General features: G+C 39.5%; 1 protein-coding gene across 1 annotated transcript in view; it reads right to left on the bottom strand.

Moving 5' to 3' along the window:
* LOC139959718 (eukaryotic translation initiation factor 3 subunit L-like) overlaps positions 1 to 8,758 on the bottom strand; it is a 99,144-nt gene extending 90,386 nt beyond the window's left edge. The window contains exon 1 of the mRNA XM_071957534.1: positions 8,721 to 8,758. The gene's annotated coding sequence lies outside the window, so the exon portion shown is untranslated. The remainder of the gene's footprint in view (positions 1 to 8,720) is intronic.
* Positions 8,759 to 11,455: the final 2,697 nt, after the last annotated feature.

The raw sequence follows: 11,455 nt of genomic DNA on the forward strand, positions 1-11,455 counted from the left end.
TCACCAACAGAGCGCGAAGCGCGACGTCGACAACGTGGGTGCAGGATTCGGTTCTAGCACCACTGGTGGAGTTTCTGGGAGAAGGTTAAAAAGAACGTGGGTCATAAGACAAATGAAAACAAGCGGAGCGCGCTAAAAGTATTCATTATATATGCACGAAAGGGATATAAAATGGTACTCATCAATAGGAACATACATACATACAAAAAAAGACAAAGCGAGCGAAGCGCGCACAAATTTTCGGTAAATTTTCACGAAATGGGTATGTACAGGAAAATGAAAGGTAAATGCACATGCTAAAAGATAAAGTGTGCCGACTGCTCATATATATATATATATATATATATATATATATATATATATATATATATATATATATATATATATATATATATATATATATATATATATATATATATATATATATATATATATATATATATATATATATATATATATACATAAATAAATAAATAGTTTAGGCCACTGGGCGTAAAATATGAATGGAAAGTTGTGTGGAGTTAAGACGTTAATGTGAAAAAAGCGAAGAAGGTCATTACAAACAAAGATAGGAGGAGCAATTATGCCCCCCCCCCCCACCGTCTCCTTCCTCCCTCCACAAACGGAACCGTACTTCACTATGCCATTACCCAATGTAGTAATAAAACATGGATTTCGCTGTAGGCCTAATTATATAAACTTGACTAGCAACTTGGTTTCAAGCGAGCTAACAGGGCATGCTTTCTTGAGAATTTATTCGGTTGGGTAGATAGGTTTAAAACTGATGCAGTTGTATGTTAACATTCTCAACATGAACATTACAGAAAAAATGTGCAGCCCCTTCGTCTCGTTTGTTATTCATCTGAAATGAGTATCTACTATTCCCGATGGCTTACATTGGCATGCGCGTTGCAAGAGCTCGATGACTTTTTGCGCGCCTATTTTTCGTTGTTTATACCGCCTTGCCATTCGTGTAATATCTTTGATAGTCCAATATAGATATATTTAGAGAATAAAGATTAATTTGAAACTTAAACATACCATAATGTATTACAATGTTGTAGTATATTCAACTGTGGTCAATTTTGATCGTAATTTAATATGTGCAAGAGGAATAGTGGAAAGACCAAATTTTCGAATACCGCTATTTTTGCGGTCAGTTTTGTACAGAGGATATATGATTTAGAAATCATATATGACCCCCCATGGAACTATATACAATTTTAATCAAATTGCACACAATTTTCAAATCTATCCGTGTGTGTGGCTGAGTTGTCCTCGGTGCCAATGTGACTTCGGTGGTTAGATGTCTTCATGGCTGAGCTGTCTCATGTGCCGAGATGTCCTTAAACCCCCTGTTGATACGGTTTCAATTGTAGGCTCTACTCCAGTCAAATCGCATTGGCATCATCTACAGAGTAGGGAAGGTTCTTTGACCTGACAAAATGAAACATCCTGACAACTCCTGGGTGACTTAAAGCATTATGCAATTCATACAGAATATCAGTGTCCATAGTTGCAGAACAGATTGAGCGTGAAAGAGTATCAGGGGGGATGTTCTCTTATTTGCCAGGGCGATAGATGATATCAAAGACATAGCAAGATAGTTCCATCCGCCAACGCATTATTTCCTCATTCCAGTTGGTTAAATTGACGTGACCTATAACTGTAGGTTTTAACCAACTAGAATGAGTAAACACAAAAAGCACCGTGGTCGAGGGTGGACACATTTAAATCCTGACTGTGGTCCAGGGAGCATACTACTAATAACATCACTAACATCATAATGTAATAATATGATAATATAATATAATAATTATAGTTTCCTAAGTGCATGATAGACAAAATAATATCAACGTATTGTAGCGGCAAAATAAATCTTAACGTTATATATAAGGTTAAGGCTACGCGTAGCTAAAAAATTACTCAAATACCGTATAAGTAGTTAAAGCAATGACATGTGGAGAGAGTGGAGTCGGCAGTTCAAATGGTTATTGAAGGCCGGTTATTGTGCGTATATGCAACTAGTTGACTTTGGTTGTGGTCACTCGTAGACAAATTCGGATCGAACCTGCTGTTTTAGAAAGAAGTACTGGCAACATTTGGGAGCACTCATCCAGATGGGCCCGTGGAAAATGTGTGTCCGGCATGATGTAACTCGAAATTATAATGCAACCAAAGGTATAGCTTACCAAGTGGTGGCCAAGGGCATGTCCCTACTAGATGCTCACAGCAACCTCGCTACTTTAAAGGGTTTTTCGTCATATACAATAAAACATAGTGATATGATGTTACTGGTTTATGGCCCGGTTGTTAATTATGCCATTAAATATAAGTAGTTTTCTTATTCTACACACTACATGCGTGTCGTTAACTGTGTACATATTGAAGTATATCATGTAGTATAGACAATTATAGCCTAGCTTATAAATGTTGCTATAGTATCGTGTATTTGGACCAATTTATTTATGTATTATAGACCATTGGCCCAGATAGTATGAAACAACAAAACTTCGTGAGCATATACTGGTACTCCAAGGTTTAACTTATGAGGTCTTTATTAAACCTATGGTAGTTTTTACTGAAAATCAAGGTAAGCTATTTCGACAAATCATCATAAATTACCAATCACAATGTAAGTAAGTACTCAGAACTTCAGATCCATAACCAGAAAGAAGCGGTCAAAATAAAGGAAACGAATCTTCATTATTTTTTAAAATTAATTTTATGCACAGATCTGGCTTGCTCTTAAAAATTGGTCCCGTTTGGCGTTTACATGACCCCCTAAACCAATTTATGCTGAATAGCAATACTGCATGATTTTTAGTTTTCTATAATACTATAAAGATCTTTAAAAGAAGTCATAGTGTATTTCCAATGTGTTTCCCAAATGATCGCCAAGGCAGTTATATTTTGTTCAATGTTTACTGTTAGCACCTATTGAGCTATACTCAATTCCATTATAAAGTACGTTAGGGCAAATAATATAGTGAGGCGATGCAATTAAAATGAGACGATATCTGCCTATAGCATCTACCAACACCACCACGAGATGAATTTTATGTTACCATATCCCTGACCTTAAATAGCACCCGTTCAATGTCCCACCGTTGGGCTCCACGAAAGTTACTTAAGTTAATAAGATAAATGGATGAATAAACAATTCAAAGAGATAAATTACTTGTATATTTGTTTCTCACATTTTTTTAATCGGTGTCGAAGGCGAACTGGCGAAAGGAATCTATGTAGTCATGATTGTATGTGTGTGCGTGTGTATGTCTGTGACACTGCTTGTAAACACGATGGGTAAAGAACGCAAATGTCTACAATACCTCGCATGTATGTTGCCCATATTGTTCTTAGTGCTGTTCCAAGGTCATTTGGGGTCAACAGAGTCAAACAATGAAAACCTTGTAAACACGTGAACTTGATAAGACAAGGTCATTAGAGGCTCATATTGGGTATGTAAGTTATGACAAATTTGGATGTAATCGGCAGCCGCTCTTAAGTTAGATTTATACTATTATAACCATCTTGGAAAAAAAGGAGCCTTCTTTAGGGATATAGACGGCAATTAGGGGGTTGAGCTGTTCCGTATAGGGGGCTATAGGGGTCATATCTATAAAAATCCAGTATGTTTTGTCCGGCATAAATATGTTGAGGTTATGCAATTTGGCTGTAATCGGCCGACAATCTTAGATTAAAACTAATATTACCAATATCGATAGAATAGGGCCCTCTTTGGGAATACGGACGGCAATCAGGGAGTCAAAATGTATCCTGTTAGAGAGCCAGGGGTCGTATCTTTCAAAATCCAGTATGTTTGGTCCGGCATAAATATGTTCAGTTTATGCAATTTGACTGTAATTAGACAGTCTTAGCACAATACTGATATTACGACTATCGAGAGAATAGGGCCCTCTTTGGGGATATACGGACGGCAATGAGAGGGTCAAAATGTATCCTGATAGGGAGCCAGGGGTGGTATCTATCAAAATCCAGTATGTTTGGTCCGGCATAAATATGTTCAGTCTATGCAATTTGACTGTAATTAGCCAGTCTTAGTACAATACTGATATTACGACTATCGAGAGAATAGGGCCCTCTTTGGGGATATACGGACGGCAATGAGAGGGTCAAAATGTATCCTGTGAGTGAGCCAGGGGTGGTATCTATCAAAATCCAGTATGTTTGGTCCGGCATAAATATGTTCAGTCTATGCAATTTGACTGTAATTAGCCAGTCTTAGTACAATACTGATATTACGACTATCGAGAGAATAGGGCCCTCTTTGGGGATACGGACGGCGATGAGAGTGTCAAAATGTATCCTGTTAGGGAGCCAGGGGTCGTATCTATCATAATCCAGTATGTTTGGTCCGGCATAAATATGTTCAGTTTATGCAATTTGACTGTAATTAGACAGTCTTAGCACAATACTGATATTACGACTATCGAGAGAATAGGGCCCTCTGTGGGGATATACGGACGGCAATGAGAGTGTCAAAATGTATCCTGTTAGGGAGCCAGGGGTCGTATCTATCAAAATCCAGTATGTTTGGTCCGGCATAAATATGTTCAGTTTATGCAATTTGACTGTAATTAGACAGTCTTAGCACAATACTGATATTACGACTATCGAGAGAATAGGGCCCTCTGTGGGGATATACGGACGGCAATGAGAGTGTCAAAATGTATCCTGTTAGGGAGCCAGGGGTCGTATCTATCAAAATCCAGTATGTTTGGTCCGGCATAAATATGTTCAGTTTATGCAATTTGACTGTAATTAGCCAGTCTTAGCACAATATACTGATATTACGACTATCGAGAGAATAGGGCCCTCTTTGGGGATACGGACGGCAATGAGAGTGTCAAAATGGATCCTGTTAGGGAGCCAGGGGTCGTATCTATCAAAATCCAGTATGTTTGGTCCGGCATAAATATGTTCAGTTTATGCAATTTGACTGTAATTAGACAGTCTTAGCACAATACTGATATTACGACTATCGAGAGAATAGGGCCCTCTTTGGGGATACGGACGGCAATGAGGGGGTCAAAATGTATCCTGTTAGGGAGCCAGGGGTCGTATCTATCAAAATCCAGTATGTTTGGTCCGGCATAAATATGTTCAGTTTATAAAATTTGACTGTAATTAGCCAGTCTTAGTACAATACTGATATTACGACTTTCGAGAGAATAGGGCCCTCTTTGGGGATACGGACGGCAATGAGAGTGTCAAAATGTATCCTGTTAGGGAGCCAGGGGTCGTATCTATCAAAATCCAGTATGTTTGGTCCGGCATAAATATGTTCAGTTTATGCAATTTGACTGTAATTAGCCAGTCTTAGCACAATACTGATATTACGACTATCGAGAGAATAGGGCCCTCTTTGGGGATACGTACGGCATTGAGAGTGTCAAAATGTATCCTGTTAGGGAGCCAGGGGTCGTATCTATCAAAATCCAGTATGTTTGGTCCGGCATAAATATGTTCAGTTTATGCAATTTGACTATAATTAGCCAGTCTTAGTACAATACTGATATTACGACTATCGAGAGAATAGGGCCCTCTGTGGGGATATACGGACGGCAATGAGAGTGTCAAAATGTATCCTGTTAGGGAGCCAGGGGTCGTATCTATCAAAATCCAGTATGTTTGGTCCGGCATAAATATGTTCAGTTTATGCAATTTGACTGTAATTAGCCAGTCTTAGCACAATACTGATATTACGACTATCGAGAGAATAGGGCCCTCTTTGGGGATACGGACGGCAATGAGAGTGTCAAAATGGATCCTGTTAGGGAGCCAGGGGTCGTATCTATCAAAATCCAGTATGTTTGGTCCGGCATAAATATGTTCAGTTTATGCAATTTGACTGTAATTAGACAGTCTTAGCACAATACTGATATTACGACTATCGAGAGAATAGGGCCCTCTTTGGGGAAACGGACGGCAATGAAAGTGTCAAAATGTATCCTGTTAGGGAGCCAGGGGTCGTATCTATCAAAATCCAGTATGTTTGGTCCGGCATAAATATGTTCAGTTTATAAAATTTGGCTGTAATTAGACAGTCTTAGCACAATACTGATATTACGACTATCGGGAGAATAGGGCCCTCTTTGGGGATACGGACGGCAATGAGGGGGTCAAAATGGATCCTGTTAGGAAGCCAGGGGTCGTATCTATCAAAATCCAGTATGTTTGGTCCGGCATAAATATGTTCAGTTTATGCAATTTGACTGTAATTAGACAGTCTTAGCACAATACTGATATTACGACTTTCGAGAGAATAGGGCCCTCTTTGGGGATACGGACGGCAATGAGAGTGTCAAAATGTATCCTGTTAGGGAGCCAGGGGTCGTATCTATCAAAATCCAGTATGTTTGGTCCGGCATAAATATGTTCAGTTTATAAAATTTGACTGTAATTAGCCAGTCTTAGTACAATACTGATATTACGACTTTCGAGAGAATAGGGCCCTCTTTGGGGATACGGACGGCAATGAGAGTGTCAAAATGTATCCTGTTAGGGAGCCAGGGGTCGTATCTATCAAAATCCAGTATGTTTGGTCCGGCATAAATATGTTCAGTTTATAAAATTTGACTGTAATTAGCCAGTCTTAGCACAATACTGATATTACGACTATCGAGAGAATAGGGCCCTCTTTGGGGATACGTACGGCATTGAGAGTGTCAAAATGTATCCTGTTAGGGAGCCAGGGGTCGTATCTATCAAAATCCAGTATGTTTGGTCCGGCATAAATATGTTCAGTTTATGCAATTTGACTGTAATTAGACAGTCTTAGCACAATACTGATATTACGACTATCGAGAGAATAGGGCCCTCTTTGGGGATACGTACGGCAATGAGAGTGTCAAAATGTATCCTGTTAGGGAGCCAGGGGTCGTATCTATCAAAATCCAGTATGTTTGGTCCGGCATAAATATGTTCAGTTTATGCAATTTGACTGTAACTAGACAGTCTTAGCACAATACTGATATTACGACTATCGAGAGAATAGGGCCCTCTTTGGGGATACGGACGGCAATGAGGGGGTCAAAATGTATCCTGTTAGGGAGCCAGGGGTCGTATCTATCAAAATCCAGTATGTTTGGTCCGGCATAAATATGTTCAGTTTATAAAATTTGACTGTAATTAGCCAGTCTTAGTACAATACTGATATTACGACTTTCGAGAGAATAGGGCCCTCTTTGGGGATACGGACGGCAATGAGAGTGTCAAAATGTATCCTGTTAGGGAGCCAGGGGTCGTATCTATCAAAATCCAGTATGTTTGGTCCGGCATAAATATGTTCAGTTTATAAAATTTGACTGTAATTAGCCAGTCTTAGCACAATACTGATATTACGACTATCGAGAGAATAGGGCCCTCTTTGGGGATACGTACGGCATTGAGAGTGTCAAAATGTATCCTGTTAGGGAGCCAGGGGTCGTATCTATCAAAATCCAGTATGTTTGGTCCGGCATAAATATGTTCAGTTTATGCAATTTGACTGTAATTACACAGTCTTAGCACAATACTGATATTACGACTATCGAGAGAATAGGGCCCTCTTTGGGGATACGGACGGCAATGAGAGTGTCAAAATGTATCCTGTTAGGGAGCCAGGGGTCGTATCTATCAAAATCCAGTATGTTTGGTCCGGCATAAATATGTTCAGTTTATGCAATTTGACTGTAATTAGCCAGTCTTAGCACAATACTGATATTACGACTATCGAGAGAATAGGGCCCTCTTTGGGGATACGGACGGCAATGAGAGTGTCAAAATGGATCCTGTTAGGGAGCCAGGGGTCGTATCTATCAAAATCCAGTATGTTTGGTCCGGCATAAATATGTTCAGTTTATGCAATTTGACTGTAATTAGCCAGTCTTAGCACAATACTGATATTACGACTATCGAGAGAATAGGGCCCTCTTTGGGGATACGGACGGCAATGAGGGGGTCAAAATGTATCCTGTTAGGAAGCCAGGGGTCGTATCTATCAAAATCCAGTATGTTTGGTCCGGCATAAATATGTTCAGTTTATGCAATTTGACTATAATTAGCCAGTCTTAGTACAATACTGATATTACGACTATCGAGAGAATAGGGCCCTCTGTGGGGATATACGGACGGCAATGAGAGTGTCAAAATGTATCCTGCTAGGGAGCCAGGGGTCGTATCTATCAAAATCCAGTATGTTTGGTCCGGCATAAATATGTTCAGTTTATGAAATTAGACTGTCATTAGCCAGTCTTAGCACAATACTGATATTACGACTATCGGGAGAATAGGGCCCTCTTTGGGGATACGGACGGCAATGAGGGGGTCAAAATGTATCCTGTTAGGAAGCCAGGGGTCGTATCTATCAAAATCCAGTATGTTTAGTCCGGCATATATATGTTAAGCTTATGCAATTTGACTCTAATTAGCCATGATAATTTCATGATAAACCGTTATAACTTGTTATTAAAAATGATCACTTGACTACCCATCATATGAATCAGTGCTACGATTTATTTGAAACAGTACACAAGTTAGTGTTTTCTGGGGTTTTATTTTTTCAAATCTAGCGTTTATTTGTCACATGTCGCTGGTCACCCTGGCAATAAAAGTTTTCTCATTGACTTTGTACACGCTACAACTCTCAAATTTCCACGTTGACTTTGTACACAGAATATCCTGCTAGCAGAATATCCTGCTAACTTCAGGTGGGTGAAAACCACGAATTTGTAGGTGACGGTGACCACACAACCATCAATGAAAATGCTACATTAAGCAAAATTGACGCCGAACAAAAACCATGGAATGCCTAAAAGGCAATAAAAACAAGAATGGGAAGATGACGTACGGCAAACCAGGGACCAAAAGGGATGGTTTTAAAAGTTTAACAAAGGATTACAACTGACAATGGCAAATAATAAAACACACTACGTCTTCATTTTCGTAATGGTTGTTAATATAGATATGTGGCTACATCATAGAAATTAAACTAGGAAGAATGCTGACACAGTGTATCGCTATATGTGTTTAAAGATTTAATGTTCTGCTTTATTGGCTCCAATTATAGCACTCTATAGCTAGGAACGTTTTGTGATTACGTCATCGACCTGCCACGGTCGTAAATCGACCTCAGGCTCTAAAATTAGCCTGCATAGCTTCTTAACACTATTAGGCTTTTTTTTGTGTAAACATTGTATGGAAATATTTTGTTCATGTCTACAGTGTAGTTAATTATACAGCGTTCACACAAAGACCCTCATACAAGAAAAAAATGTGGCAGACGTTTCAGGCTAATTGGTAAAATAAGGTCACTTTACGACCAAGGCAGGTCGATTACGTAGTCTCAATAAACTTTTCCATGATAGTGTGCTATAGTTGGGGTGTATACAGCGTTGCGTTGTACGGCAAAAAAGCCAGCTCATTTGTAAGTCTTCATACATACATTGTGCATTCGACTTTGAAATTGAATTTTCATTTTACACATTTTTTTCGAAAGAATAGGTGTATTTTTCACAACAGAAACATGTTATGGCGACCAGAGTTGTAAAGTGGGTAGTAGTCTATGCAGGATAACAGATCCCACCTTATGAAGTGAGAGTAAAAAAGTTTGATGCTTGTCTACATTCAGCCACATTCATCAAAGGATGAGATGTTAGCACTAGTAGTGACCTGAGTGTGTCGTTTTGTCTACAAAGCCATGTCCGAACATGGTTAGTGAATATCATTAGGCCTTAAAATCATTGTTGAGTAAATCTAGGCAAATGGCCTATAAAGTTACTGTCCAGAACATACCTGGCTAGACTAAATAGGCTTTGGCCTACCTCAAAACTCAGATATTGACTAGGCCTATATTGCTTATGCCCTTTTGCCACATTTCCGTTGTTAGGATGATGTTGCAAATGTAGGATGTGTTTGAATATTTGTACAAATCTACATATGTTAACAGACTGAAATATCCTAGGCTTAAGTTATGACCTAGGCTAACCTTCGTTAGACCAAGGGCAAGGCTACGTACAAACGCCTAAGTTAGGCAGCCTACTTTCCTAGTATTGGTTGCTATAGTGTTAAGCCCAGGACATAGGCGTACGGGACCATTTCAGTTTGGGGGCAGAACTTTTTGTGCCCGAAAGTTCCCGTGACACTATCTAAGCGGAGCGCCACGATCGGTTGGCGCGTAGCGTACAAAAAAAATTTTGGCAAACAATGCCTCTCAGATTGCCGGAAACGGCACTTCTGAGGCCTTGCAAGTTGCATCTAAACATTCTTTATTTTATAATCTCACGTTTTAGAAATTTACACTTCCCCAAAAATTTGGTAAATTAGAAGAAGAAAAAATGGTAACATCACTTTGAAGGGGAAAAATGGGACAGTATATTTTTTAAGCTCCTATTTAGTTACCTTATTTATTATTTTAACACAGTACTCAGCTAACTCCAGAAAAACATACATTGTTCAACGACACGTAGGCGGGATAATGTCGCTGTGCCGGGTGAGACTGCAATTTGTCTCACAAAACAGTATAAAATGTAACAAGAATATGATAAACCTGTACTACTAGGCTTGTAGGCACTCCCCCCCCCCCCCCACCATCCATGAAAAAGAAAATGTTTCTTATATACACTCAGTTGGGGGTGTCCAGGTCAAGGCGGCGGAAGCACTTTAATCTGGGGGGCACCGACATCAAAGGGCACTTTGTAGAAATTCGATTGGACTGAAGCAGCCTTACATTTAGTACCCTTTATAACTCTTATTGTATTATCTTATTTGCGTATACACATCACTCCATCAACGCCCCCCCCCCCCCAAAGGAAAATATGCCTATACTAGCACTGCAATATCCAATGCGCAAATTGGGAAACAAGGAACAAGTTTTCTTTTGAGACAAAATGAGGTGAAATCATGCTAGTTGCTAATGTAGGAATCTTCCGAATTAAATTTTTTTTCTTGTTAATATCTTAACAAATTTTTTCCATTCAAAATAGCTTTGAGTTTGACCCACAGAAATTCATTAAAAGTCACGGGCTTAGCCAGGATTTGCAAAGTTGTATGTACAGCCACCATCGGTTGGCGCGGAGCGTACTAGAAAATTTTTGGTTTTTACAAACCCCTCAGATGGCCGGAAACGGCCCTTCCCGAGTATTCATTCTGGTTCCCTGGCCTCTTGCTAACTTGAGGCACCTCAATGTTTATGTAGAAAAAAGGCACATTTTTAACCTGAGGAAAAGTGGGGGGGGCACGTCCCCCTGTTCCCCCCGGTTTCCGCCGCCGTTGGTCCAGGTATACAATTGACTAGTTAGAAAAAAAATTGATCGTGCAAAAAGGGTGGTAGCCCAGATGAACTGCGCTTACGATGGTGTTACACGGAAATATTCGGGCATCATGATGCTAAATAAAGAAAATCATGGAATTGTCGGGCAAAAATTTGAAAAAAATTCGGGCAAGCTTCTGC

Source organism: Apostichopus japonicus, chromosome 19, assembly GCF_037975245.1.
Source record: "Apostichopus japonicus isolate 1M-3 chromosome 19, ASM3797524v1, whole genome shotgun sequence".
Classification (NCBI taxonomy): domain Eukaryota; kingdom Metazoa; phylum Echinodermata; class Holothuroidea; order Aspidochirotida; family Stichopodidae; genus Apostichopus; species Apostichopus japonicus.